Below are 13651 nucleotides of genomic sequence, written 5' to 3' on the forward strand. Positions count from 1 at the left end.
AAAAATGTTTCTTTGAAGCATTAGCACTTTACATAAAACCCAGAGGGAGTGGATGTTGGGTTGGAATAGGGTGTGTGTGGCTGTGGGGGATTGGGCCAGATAGAAAGAAATAAGAGAACATTCTAAGTCAAAATATTGATCTGAATTTATTTTTGAATGTCTACAAATATTTTTTAATATTAAATTTTATAATTGTTTTATTTAATGCTTATGTTATGGCTAGAAAATTCTATTGATTCTCTAAAGATAGAGAGGAACCATGGATTTGGGATTTGAGGGTCAATATTGTTTCATTTGAAAAAAAATGTGAGAGTAGTGCTTGCTTCTGCAGAATATATACTAAAATTAGAACCATACAGAGAACATTAGCATGCTCCCTGTGCAAGGATGACAAGCAAAAAAAATGAGAATAAATATTAAAGCTTGATAAATGCATGAATATGATATTGTAGGCAGAATGCTTCCTCCCTGTCCATTCCCCACACATGAAGATATCCCTGGAACCTGTGAAGATTTTACATGTCATGGCAGAAAGAGCTTTGCAGATACAATTAAGGTTATATGCCTTAAAATAGGGAAATTATCCTGGATTTTCTGGTTAGGAACAATTTATGCACATGAGCCCTTAAAAGCCAATGATTGTCTCCACTTAGAGTTTAGAAAAATTGTGGCAGAAGGGAGTCAGAAAAATTTATAGACTGAAAAATATTCCACCCACCTTTGCCATATGGAAAACACTAGAAGGAATGGGGACAATCTTTTTTAATGAAGATAGTCCTCTTATTAGCCAGCAAGAAAATGGGAACCATACAAAAGAAATTCAAGGAACTGAATTCAGCACACAGATAAAATGAGTTTGATAACAAACTCATTCTTAGAACCTCCAGAAGCTAATGCTGCCCTGCCTGCACCTTGGTTTCTGCCTCGTGAGACTTTGCATAGATATCAAGGTGAGCCGTGGTGTACCAGGGCTTCGGACTTGCAGAACTGTGATACAATACATTTGCATTGTTTTCATACACATAATTTGTGATAATTTGTTATGGCAGCAAGAAAACTAAGGCAATTATAAAATTTAAAAAAGTAAAACATAGTGAGGAAGATGAATTCTGTGCTCAATTGTCTGAAAAGATTACAAATATAGAAGTCAGCATACAAAAGCCAGAAACACTGCTTATATGATTCAGTGAAAAGTTAGGTGGATATATCATAAGCATAGTAATATAACTTCAAACAAACTTATTTAGAGATAAGAATACTGTGTTTAATTTTCATATGGTTTGGTTTTTTAATTGTAGAATAGATGTGTTAGCAAACATGAAAACAACATTAATCTCATTGTGGATCTCTATCAGAGCTCTTGGGTAACCATGTGCATTGTCAATGAGAAGTAATTTTCTGAAAGGAATTATTTTTTTTTCCTGAGCTATAGGTCTCAACATTGTGCTTAAAATATTCAGTAAACCATGTTGTAAACAGACATGCTGTCATCAAGGCTTTCCTGTTACATTGCTAGAGCACAGGAAGAGTAGATATAGCATAATTCTAAGGGGCCTAGGATTTTCTAAATGGTAAGCGATCATTAGAAAATAATCATTTTCTAAATGGTAAATAATTCATCTTAAAGTCACCAGCTGCATTAACCCCTAACAAGAGAGTCAGCCTGTCCTTTGAATCTTTGAAACCAGGCCCCGACTTCTTCTCTCTAGTTATGAAAGTCCTCAATAACATCTTCTTCTAGTGTAAGACTCTTTTATTTACACTGAAAATCTTAGTGTAGCCATGTTCACTAATTATTTTATCTAGATTTTATGGATAACTTGCTGCAGCCTCTACATCAGCACTTGCTGCTTCACTTTGCACTCTAAGTTAGAAAGATGGCTTCTTTCTTTAAACAACATAAACTTCTGATAGCTTCAAACTTTTCTTCTGCAGCTTCTTCACCTTTCTCAGCCTTCATGAAATTAAAGAGAGCTAGAACCTTGCTCTGGATTATGGTTCAGTTTAAGGGAATGTTGCAGCTGGTTTGATCTTCTCTCCAGACCACTAAAACTTTCTCCATATCAGCAGTATGGCTGTTTTACTTCTTTATCATCTGTGTGTTTGCTGGAGTAGCATCTTTAATTTACTTTAAGAACTTTTGCTTTGTGGTCAGATCTTGCTTAACTGTTTGGTGCAAGAGGCTAATCTGTCAGCCTAGCTCCACTTTCAGCATATCTTGCTCTCTAAACTTAATCTAGTTTTTTATTTAAAGTGAGCATCATGTGACCCTTTCTTTCAAATGAACACTTAGAGGTCTCGGTAGGGTTATTAACTGGCCTTTTAAATGAGTTTCAATATTTTTGTTTCTAAGGAAATACGGAGGCCCAAGGAGAGAGAGAGATGAAGGAATGGCCAGTTGGTAGAGCAGCCAGGAATATGCATTTATTAAGTTAACCCTCTTATATGGGCACAGTTCATGATGTCCCCAAACAATTGTATAGTCACATCACAAGTCATGGATCACAGACCATTATAATAAGTATAATAATAATGAAAATTTTGCAACATTGTGAAAATTACCAAGGTGTGGCACAGAGACACAGAGTGACCAAATACTGTTGGAAAAATGACATCCATAGATATGCTTGACACAGTGTGCCATAACCTTCAATTTGTAAGAAATACAATACCTGAGAAACCCCATAAAGTGAAGAGCAGTCTAACGAGCTATGCTTGTAAAGTATCCTTTCTTATTTGAGAATTTTGGTATAAAGATGACACTTTACCTTTTTCTGCAAATCATATAGTAATAAAGAAAAACAAAAAAAATAAGAAGAAAGTAGAGGTGACTTTAAATTCCACATGCCATACTGAAGAAGAAAAAAAGAATGAACAAGTTAAAAACAACACACAGAGCTTTATGTGAGATGAAGCCCAGAAGGTGTCAGCGCTTGTCCTTAGAGATATCTTAAAATAAATACTCCTTGATGGCCACAAGCACAACCTGAGGTGGAGGATTCAAATGCCCCATGTGGAACAGTAAGATGACAACAAGCATTGATCACAGAAGCTTCCTGGTCTCCTTGTTTCTGAACACCAAGTGGGCAGAGCTTAGAGAAGACTGACACAAGCAAGTCATATCTCCCAGAAGCCACCTGCCTCTGTGGCGATGAGGCCAAATGAGATTTCACATTGCAAATGTTCTCAGTTGCATATTTCTCTCAGGTGGAGAAAAGTGATGTGCAATTGACATTACATATAATTCCTTATATGAAAAATTCATGTTTCTGAGATAAAAATGGAAATATTGTGCATGTATAAATGTATCATAAGTATATAAAAGAAAAATTGAAATATGAAATAAGTTAAATGTTGAGCAGTACTGAATGAATAAATGGTACATCCATCATTGAATATATGGTGGTAAATTCATAGAGTAGAATACTATTCAGTTATTAAGATAATGCTGTTAACAAATGTTTATTAACATCAGAACAGGTTCATGCTATGCAAAGTGAAAAAAATCAGGTTGTAAAATCTATATACTACATCATATTTTTTAAATCAAATTTTTTTGTTATTTTTTAAAAGATTTTATTTATTTACTTTTAGAGAGAAGGGAAGGGAGGAAAAAAGAGAGGGAGAGAAACATCAATGTGTGGTTGCTTCTCACGTGCCCCCCATTGGGGACCTGGCCCGCAACCCAGGCATGCGCCCTGACTGGGAATCAAACCAGTGACCCCCGGCTTCACAGTCCAGCTCTCAATTCACTGAATCATACCTGCCAGGGCAACATTTATATGTATGTATGTATGTATTCATCAATCCCTACTACAGAAGAAGTTTTGAATGAAAATATCTGTGAGCTAAAATGACAACAGTAGAATGGATCAACTGTATATCCATAATTTTACACAGATACAAGTGGTAACAATGTGGAAGCAGGTTGATACTTCCATGATAAATCCCCTCTCAGTAAATAGATTTCATTTCAATTCTATGTTATCTATATTTCTGGCTTTATTATTTAAAGATACTCTTTAATTCTGACATGTGATTTGAGAAAATATATCTATTTTCATTATGTTTCTGCTTTGAATAAAATGAGATATATAAATTCCTCTAATGTCAGCAGAGAGCTTTAAACAAATGCTTGATCTCAAATCTACAGAAATTTGCTTACCTCACCTATATTCTTTCATCATTGATTTATTTAACATCCTGACATATGGGGGATTCAGAAATACAAACGATACAACTATAAATCTGAGATACTCTATTGCTGCTATGAAGTGTTGTGACAAACTCTGCCTCCCCCCACCCCTGAGAAAAAGCATAAAGTGTATTAAAACTAAAATAACTCTGGCTAATACCCATTAGTTTCAACCTAGTTTCACATAGTATTTAGAAGTTGTCCCAGTTAAATCCATCAAAACACAAACCCTGCTAAGACAGGGGACTTTTGTCCCTAAGGGCTCTTTCCTATAATTGCAGACCCATCAGATTTTCAAGTCATATGGGAAGTCAATAGGGAATCTCCAGGGAAGCTAGTTCTTTCCTAACTTCGCTATTTCTCTATTACTAGGTTCACCTCATTTCAACTCTCATTCAAATTTTAACAACTGCAAGAGTAAGCTTATTTCAGAGCCTCCTGACATACATTTTTACCTGGCAGAAGATTCCAATACCCTTAGGGACCATATCAAAAATGCCCCACTTAAAAAGAATTTGCTGAAGTGCATTTATGAACTCAATCCCAGTGCATTCAGCGGTACAAGTCTATAATTTTCCTCAAATAAAGCTTGGCCTTTGAGCATAGTTATACTTTGTATCAAAGTCATATGCAATTATAAAAACGAATGAAAAAAAGTCAGCACCCTTTGGGCAGCTCTTCTGATCATAGAGGTCAAAGAAACGCCAACAGACTATTTCTTCCACGCCTTGCCTGCAGTCAGAGTTGTATTACAACCACCCAGAAAGATTATTTTCCCTTTTAAAAAATTCTTCAATTATTCTCTATGGATAGATATAGAAGCACTTAATACCCTAACATAATTTTCTCAGGATGTTAAAAGAAAAAAGGATGTTTGAGTAAGAAAATGTATGGTTGCTGATTATACACTGGGATCAGGAAAATCTTTTTACAATGAATAACAAGAGACCATAACTGCTAAAGAAAGGGCACATTAGTTTTACTACCTGCAAAAGCAGGTAACTAGTATGCAGCAAATTATAATGCATTAATATTCCTTTCCTCTTAGGTATGTCTCTCTGATAACATGGCAGAGGAATACCAAGAAATGACTCTTCTAAAATGCAAATTCTTCTTCTGAATGCTTAACTCCTTTGTTAATGTGATGAGCACTTCCTTTATTAGTCTTTAGCTACTATTAAAATAGAAATCTTACCAAAAGAAACCAAGCATTCAATCACAATAATTTTTAGAAATCAAAATGTCTAGAGATGTTTGATCATATTTTAAAATAAAACTGAAAAATAATTACTTCAGTCGAAAAACTATTTGGATTTCAGATTACCTATAGAAATAAAAATTATAATATTTTACATAATGTTATATTATTTTATGGTAAATTTATAGAACTACATATTTTGCCCTTCGACTTTAAAATTAGCTATGGTAAATATAATTATACTTTATTATGCTATTTTTATAAATTTTTAAATGAAATCTTACTATGTATAGATATGGTACCTGAATTAGAGTCATATATAGAGATTTATATATAAATTTCTTTATGGATGTAATATAGAACAAGATTGTTTTTTTAAAAAAAAGACTGATCAGAATGATGTTATTTTACTCTTTTAAAAAGATCTCCTCTACATAGACAACAAAACCAAAATGCTTCCCTGAAATTAAATGGCTAAAGCCAGGACTAACCAATGGGAATAATGCACAGTGTCTAGCACAAATAATGCCCCTTTTACAAAGGACCTGGGCAGACGCTTTTCCAAGGAAGAGATATAGAGGGCCCAGAGATATTTGAAAGGATGCTCAGCATCACTAGCCGTCAGAGAAATGCAAAGTAAAACCACAATGAGATACCACCTCACATGGTCAGAATGGCCATCATAAACAGATCAACAAATAACAGGTGCTGGCAAGGCTGTGGAGAAAAGGGAACCCTAGTCCACTGTTGGTGGGAATGCAGACTGGTACAGCCATTGTGGAAAGCAGTGTGGAATTTCCTCAAAAAGCTGAAAATGAAACTGCCTTTTGATCCAGTGATTCCCCTACTGAGACTATACCCTAAGAATCCCAAAACACCAATTCAAAAGAACCTATGCACCCCAATGTTCATAGCAGCACAATTTACAATAGCCAAGTGCTGGAAGCAACCTAAATGCCCATCAGCAGATGATTGGATCAAAAAACCATGGTGCATTTACACAATGGAATACTACGCAGCAGAAAGAGAAAAAGAACTACTAAACTTCGCGACAGCATGGATGGAAGTCAAGAGCATTACGCTAAGCGAAATAAGCCAGGGCGCGAAAGACAAATACCATATGATCTCACCTATAAGCAGAACATAACCAACAATACAGAGATGCAAGGAAAATAAGATCAGCAACACTGAAAGGAAAAGAAACCAACAGAGACAAGAGGGAATGATGGAGGGGTGGGCGAGGGAAAAGGAAGGGAAGGGGAAAGTCAAGGAACATATAGCAAGGACTCATGGACAAAACCAAAGGGGAAGAATTGAGGAAGGGAGAGAGGGGACGGGCAAGGGAAAGTGGTGGGGGAAAACAGAGACAAATGTATTTGGAAACAAACTAAATTAATTAATTAAATTTAAAAAAAACAAAACAAACAAATAATGCCCCGTTTTATTACAAAATATTTTATTACAAAATCATATGCATGTAAATTCTGTAACATAACAGTATCACACTCAGGCACAGCATATGACATTCTAGGTGAAATGTTCAAATTAAACTCCAAATTATAGCACCCATATTATTATACAACCAACCACAATCAAGAAGGCGTTACTTCTGCCAAGCACTGTCTATAGTAGCCTTAACCACATTTTCTCCCAGGGAATTCAGAACAAAGTGCTATATTTTGTATGCAATCTAACCCATTTATTAATGCATTCAAATTAACCTAACAAATGTCTTCATTGTGTAACAAAATGTGATAGACTTCATTCAGGAGGATCTTTTTGAGAATGAGAACTACAGTTCAAGTGTTTAGTACAATGCTTGAAGCACATGGATGTGAAATAAAAATATTTAAAAAACTAAATTGATATGCCTATTAATAGTTTATCTTCTCTAAAATGCCAGCTTACTATGTATTTTTTTCTACTTCAAAAATGGGTCATATTGTCATTTTGCCAGTTCCAGTTACGTAAGAAAAATTACCAATTTATTCTATTTGTTTGTATTTTATACTGTTGTACTTATCTTTAACAAATATTAATTCTTCCTCCATTTGTAAATGCCTGTTAAGAACCTGAATTTCTTAGTGTTTCTTCTAGGTACAAACTGCCTGAAAATGCCTCCTTCTTGCTTTGCCCAAATTCTTATGAATATGTATAAATAAATCTGTATTTCTACAATATTTCAAATGTACTGTGCATGATGGCTTTATAAAGTAATTTGATATACTATAAAGTATAAAAATAGCAATAAATATTCTATCTCTTAATGATTCCAACAACAATCTGATATACTAACTATTGCAAATATGCAGCAATTGGCCGGAAAATGGATTTTGAACAATAAAAAAATAAAATAAAGGCAAATATGCAGCAATTAACTGATAATAATATAATTTTCATGTTTTCAGAGTTTTGAAGAATCATATGAAATTTTTTGATCACTTGAATCACTCTAAAAAATCATTATAAGGAAGTTTGATTTTTCTTTTGAAAATTTCTGTGAAGCAAGCATATAAGTAGAGATACTTTATAAACTATATACCATAGTTCTGTTAAAAGAACTATATAGTCAATAAGAGATCCTGAGAAGAAAATATGTCAGACTAGTCATTCTTTCTTTTTTCTTTTCTTTTCTTTTTCCATATATTTAATTAACAACACCAAATTCAAAGAAGTAAGTATGCTATTAGGGTATACAAATTTCCAAATAATAAACTGGTATTGAAGAAACAAGTATTCAACATAAGATAAAATAAAGGTAACTAAGAAACGACTGCTTTTAAAACATATTTTTGAGGCTTTGTTGAGAATACACATCCTGTATTAATTAATTAATATAAACCAAATTCATTGAAAACCTACCAGATATTGTATGCCAACTGGAGAGATGATACTTTTGACATTAAGATTATTGAAAAAACAAGAAAATATCTGTCATTATCATAGCTTTTGAAAGCAATTTCAAAAGCAATTCATATCACATTGCTAAAAGTAATCATGTGAGTATCTTATGAAGGTATTAACTCTAGCCTTATTTTAACCAAAACAGAAATGCACAGAAGTGAGTTAAGAGGGTAAGACTTTATTTTTAAAGTTGTTAGATCGCTTGACAATCTAATCATTCATTCACACATTTTTCATTTCCTATTACCCCAGCATAGAGTTGGATTAACCAATTGAAGAAACATGGCAGTTTTTCCTTTCCATAATTCGCATTGTAGAGTGAAATTGGCTGGCATTAGGCAATAATTCCAGGGGTAGAGATTCAACCAATATGAAAAAAATTTTTTCTATGTTCTAGAAGGGTTGATGTATAAGCAATTACCAGGCTTCTCCAAGAAGGGTCAGCTTCCCTTTTTTCCCTTTTTTTCCCACATTCTTTTCTTTGACTGTTCTCTACCATGTGGCAGGTTCAGTTGCTCTCATAGTTGGGAGAGCCCCTCCATGGTTATCTGTCATCCTCACCTTACCTCTCAACTCCAAAAGTCTGAGATGCCCCCGTGCAAAGAAATGTGACATTTCATTCTCTACCTCAGGTTGGATAGTTATAGATTGGCAATAATTACTAAAGAGTAGTGAGATCCAAGATACATGTGCTTATTTAACATAAAGAATTGAAAATTAGAAATTTTACTTTGCTTTGTTTCTAAATCTTAACATTCATTTAGACATTCATTTTCTCATCCATGACAAAAGGTTGATTAGTGCTTAAGGTGAATTCAAAATTGATTACATTAAGATTTGGGACTGAGTGTCATCCATTAGAATATGATTTTCACCTATGTCAGTCTTTTATTACACTCCAACTGCTATAACTAAGTTAAATGATAGTGTATGCTCATCATATATATGAAAGGAAGTAAGACAAAACATCACTGAACAGGGGCCAAGTACTGAACCAGGATTTGTTTGCTATATTTCTGTTTCCCTAGTATGACTGTGGGCAGACAGTATAACTCTGGGCAGTGAGATCGTTATAAGATTAATACTAGACAGGGCCCCGAAGGTGCCTGGTAAAAGGAAATGCTATGTTATTAGTCAGAAAGCATAAGATCCCAGAAATAATAAGAGAGCTAGAAAAAGAGAGAAAATATCCAAAAGAAAACATCAAAAAATTTAGCCCGAAGAAGAAAATCCAATAAATTTTAAACCTGAAAATTGGATTTAACAATCTCAGATTTAATACAATGAAATAATCTAAAAAACTGAATGTAAGTGTAATAACATACAACAAAAAGTCAAATGGCAGAATACCTCCATAAAATACAGTAGTTCAAGAATATTACAATAAATAAAGGACATCCAGAGATGATTGGTAACCCACGCTCTAATTTAGAAAGACCAGATATTTTAAAAAATAACTAATTAGAAATACACCCCTGGCTGGCTGAGAACCCGAAGCATAGACTCAAAGTATATTGAATATTTGGCTTGGCAGTGTGAGTGAGTGAGTGAGTGAGTGAGTGAGTGAGTGTGTGTGTGTGTGTGTGTGTGTGTGTGGTGGGGATGCAGTGAGAGGGTCTATAGGATAAGGAGCGGGTAGAATTCCTGGAGAAAAAACAACAGTAAATAGTTCACTATTAAGTGCTTTTTTTAAATCAGATATTTCAAAAATCTTTTAACAAAATAATCAGTATTGAAAAGGTTTTAAGAAAGTGAAGGCAGGAAAAAAACAAATGTTGCAGAGAAATTTTAGATATAAAAAACATAAATGCGTGGCACAGTAGTAACATCAATGCATCCTCAAATTACTGTGACAAATAAAATTTAAAAGAAAAGAAACTGTTGGGCTATATGGTCTATTTGATAAGATGAAGATTTAATAAAGATTTCAAAACCACCAGAAGTGTTTGTCTTATATGAAAGATGTGCTTCCATTATACATTTGAATTGAAAAACAAATGAAGAAAAGAGAGGCATTTTGAAACCAATGGGGTGGATAAATTTATAAATGATAGAAAATGATGTCTCAAAATGAGCACAATATGAAGTATGAGAGGGGAAAGATGAAAAGGGAAATGAGAATTGCAGGGAATGATGAAAATATTCTGCCTTGAACCATTGTTCAGTATAGTAACAATTAGCTTAGCAATAAAATATTTTGTAAATGTGCTAGTGTGCAGTTAGAAATAGGGAAACATATCATTTCTAATTGATTTTTTTCTTGTCATTTAACAGAGAGCAAATAGTGCCCCTTTTAACTAGGAGCTCATTCATTTCAATGATGGCTTTAATGATAGTTAATCATGATAATGGCAGTGGCTGATGTAACCACTCATGATTAGTTCAGCCTTGTTTTTGTGTATATTTAAAGCTAAAGACAGCTTTTTCCAGAGACTTCAATTCTTTCTGCTCTATTTCCTCTCCTAAGCTAAAATGCAACATTTAACACAGACACATGCATTCGACATTTCTACCTATCAAAGTAAACAGACTTGTGAGGTGTTAAGTTCATTTTTTGAATCAAAAGACATGGTTATTAGTGAATTCTAAGGTTTTACAAAGAGTCTACTTGTTCTACCAACAAATTTTTAGATGCTTCTAATTCCTAACCACAATCAGAAAGACAGATGAGATAGGACAGAGGGAGACTGAGGGAGAGGGGGAGAGTGGAGGGTGTTAACTTTGGTTGATATGAAAAAGCACCGTTTCTAATTATATATGTGCTGTATGGTGATTGCCTTTCCTAAATTATTTTTTCTTCATCAAAAAAAAGAAGAGTGTATAAACTGATTAGCTAGTTTAAGTAGAAAATATAAAGATACAGAAATGGTCACAGAGTTAAAAAATAAACAAACAAATAGCCCGTAGTTGTGACTTAATGATCCAGTAAAGCTACTTCCATGTGTACTAGTAGGGAGTGGTAGTGACTTTTAAAAATTTGACTTAATTATAATTCCAGCACAAAAAATTTAAACTGCAAAGTATTTGCTTATTACTTTCCCAAATGTGTTCTCATGAAAGCCAACAGAGATATCATATATCCTATAATTAATAAAATAACTTTAAATGCTTTAGTCATTAATTTATAATTTGGAATATGATGGAAAAAAACTAAGATTATTCTTCTATTCAAACACACAGATTCTGTAAACACTTTATCTCTATGGATTTAATTCTCACTATCAAAAAAATTCACTTCTATATTTAATTTTTTTCCACAGACTTCCCAACCCCATTCTCAATGAGAAATTTAGATAAACAGGTTTGCAATTTGGAAAGTCCTCTTCTAAGTCAAGTGAGAGTGACTGTGTACAAACTGACCCCACCATTCCTTTGACATTGTTTTCATAAATGCTGACTGACTAATATGTCGCTTGTGAATAAACAGCATATTTGTATAAGAACTGTAAGAACTAACTTCGAAAGTTGCAGACTCCACCCTTCAAGTATTTCAGCTCTGGGAGATTTGCTTACACCTTCAACTGTAAAGCCAGGATCATGCGCACCAGACCATGGCTTGACCAGTTTCTATGTCCTTAACAAAATAGACTCTCCTGATCTGCACACAGAGAATTTTCTAACCCTCTTCCCTTGATCTCTTTGTTCTGTTTTTCTACTCCCCCCTTATAAAAACCTCTGTCTTCACTGATGTTCAGATGGTCTTTGTCAGGTTGAGTCTGCCATCTTCTCAAGCTGCTGGTTCTTGAATAAACTTACTTTCCTTCCACCAGCACCTGTCCCTCTCCCTCACTCCCCGACCCCTTTCTCTCTTTGATTTAATCTTTAGTGTATTTTTTCTCCATTACCATTTAGTCCCCTTATACTCCCTTCCCCCAGGAATCACCGCATCTTTGCCCATGTCCACGAGTCCTTTATTCTTTTGACTTTTGAGTAGCTAGCAGCCAAACTTCAGTTTGGTATCAAATGAGTCTAGAGTAATAAAGACTTTACTGCTATAATAAACATTAGAAATGTACCACATTATAAGTTACAATGTTTGACAAGTGAAAATATAAGTATACAAATTGAGTGTATCTAGAAATAAGTCTTAATTTATGTTTTTATTTTTTATTCATTTTAACCATTCTCTTTAAATTAACTACTGTTTTCATGCTATTCTTTATTTCCCTTTGAATATTAAATGTATTTAATTTTTCATATTTTATTTGTATTGTATTTTTTCTATTACTTTTTATCCCCCTTCCCATACCTTAATTCTATCTTTAAAACCTCTGAGAGTGCCAGAACCATAGAACAACTAGAATGTCCTTCTAATATACTGCACGTATGGTTAGAGTTAAAATAATTTAAAGATTCTTTAAGAGAAAAAGGAGCTTACATTCTAGACTACCACTTTTACTCCTTATAGAGTAGTGTAGACATATCCTTAAAAATCTTGTCTTTATTTCCACTCTCTTCCTTGCCAATTATTAGTAAATATTCAGAAAACTGAATATTCTTTTGGTTAAATAGTAGTCAAAGCATTTCTGTATTATGAGTTCTAAAATATAAAACCTGATATACTGCATTGTATAAATGTCCAAATGATTTTGACAGCAATAACAATATTCAATATATTCATAAATAGAGGTAATCTGGAGATAATCTCTATATATTTTAAAACATTTAAAGTATGTGTTCTATTTTGTAATTACCAATGTATTTAAAATTTTTCTCATGAAGTATAATTTGACATAATTATGCTTTCAATTATTTATTTCTTATTTGTTACAGATATCATGTTCTTGATTCCCATGACTTTGTGCTATAGTGCAAATATTTTATCAATATCTGATATATATATATATATATATATATTTCACCACATAGATAACATTTGCAATTAGAAGGCTTAAAATAAGCTTGAATAATATGTAATAGGCATTCACATATATAATCAAGAGTAAATAAAAATATAGAGAAAATTGGTAATCAGTTGACAATACCTGGAAAATTGTGTGAATAATATGTGAAATATTTTAGAAAAACAAAAACCAAGTGATATAAAGAAAACAAAGTATGAAATTTGACATTGAGTAGCAAAGTTGTTTCATAAACATGAAGAAAGAGTTGAGGTAAAACTCACACATGAAGGGGAAAGATTTAGAACAAAAGAAGAGTTAAGCTTAAAGGTAAACTTAAAGAGAGGGGCGTGTTTGAGTGAAAGCGAAGGCTGCCAGGCGGCACCCAGCGGTGGCCAGAGGCAATGGGCTTTGAAGGCCATAGCCTGACTTGCGCATTTGATCCAGGGAGCACTGGGAAAGCGCTAAAAAGCCGGAGTAAAAGGATGCATGGTTAGAGCCATCGTAATTGAA

At 33.6% G+C, this 13651-nt stretch overlaps 1 non-coding gene across 1 annotated transcript; it reads left to right on the forward strand.

Annotated features, from left to right (window-relative positions):
* Nucleotides 1–315: 315 nt before the first annotated feature.
* On the forward strand, nucleotides 316–419 carry LOC129077741 (U6 spliceosomal RNA). The gene has a single exon (XR_008529896.1). It is a non-coding gene; the product is annotated as a U6 spliceosomal RNA (small nuclear RNA).
* Nucleotides 420–13651: the final 13232 nt, after the last annotated feature.

This window comes from Pteronotus mesoamericanus, unplaced genomic scaffold (assembly GCF_021234165.1).
Source record: "Pteronotus mesoamericanus isolate MK-2021 breed Mesoamerican mustached bat unplaced genomic scaffold, CSHL_Meso_final contig_68, whole genome shotgun sequence".
NCBI lineage: Eukaryota > Metazoa > Chordata > Mammalia > Chiroptera > Mormoopidae > Pteronotus > Pteronotus mesoamericanus.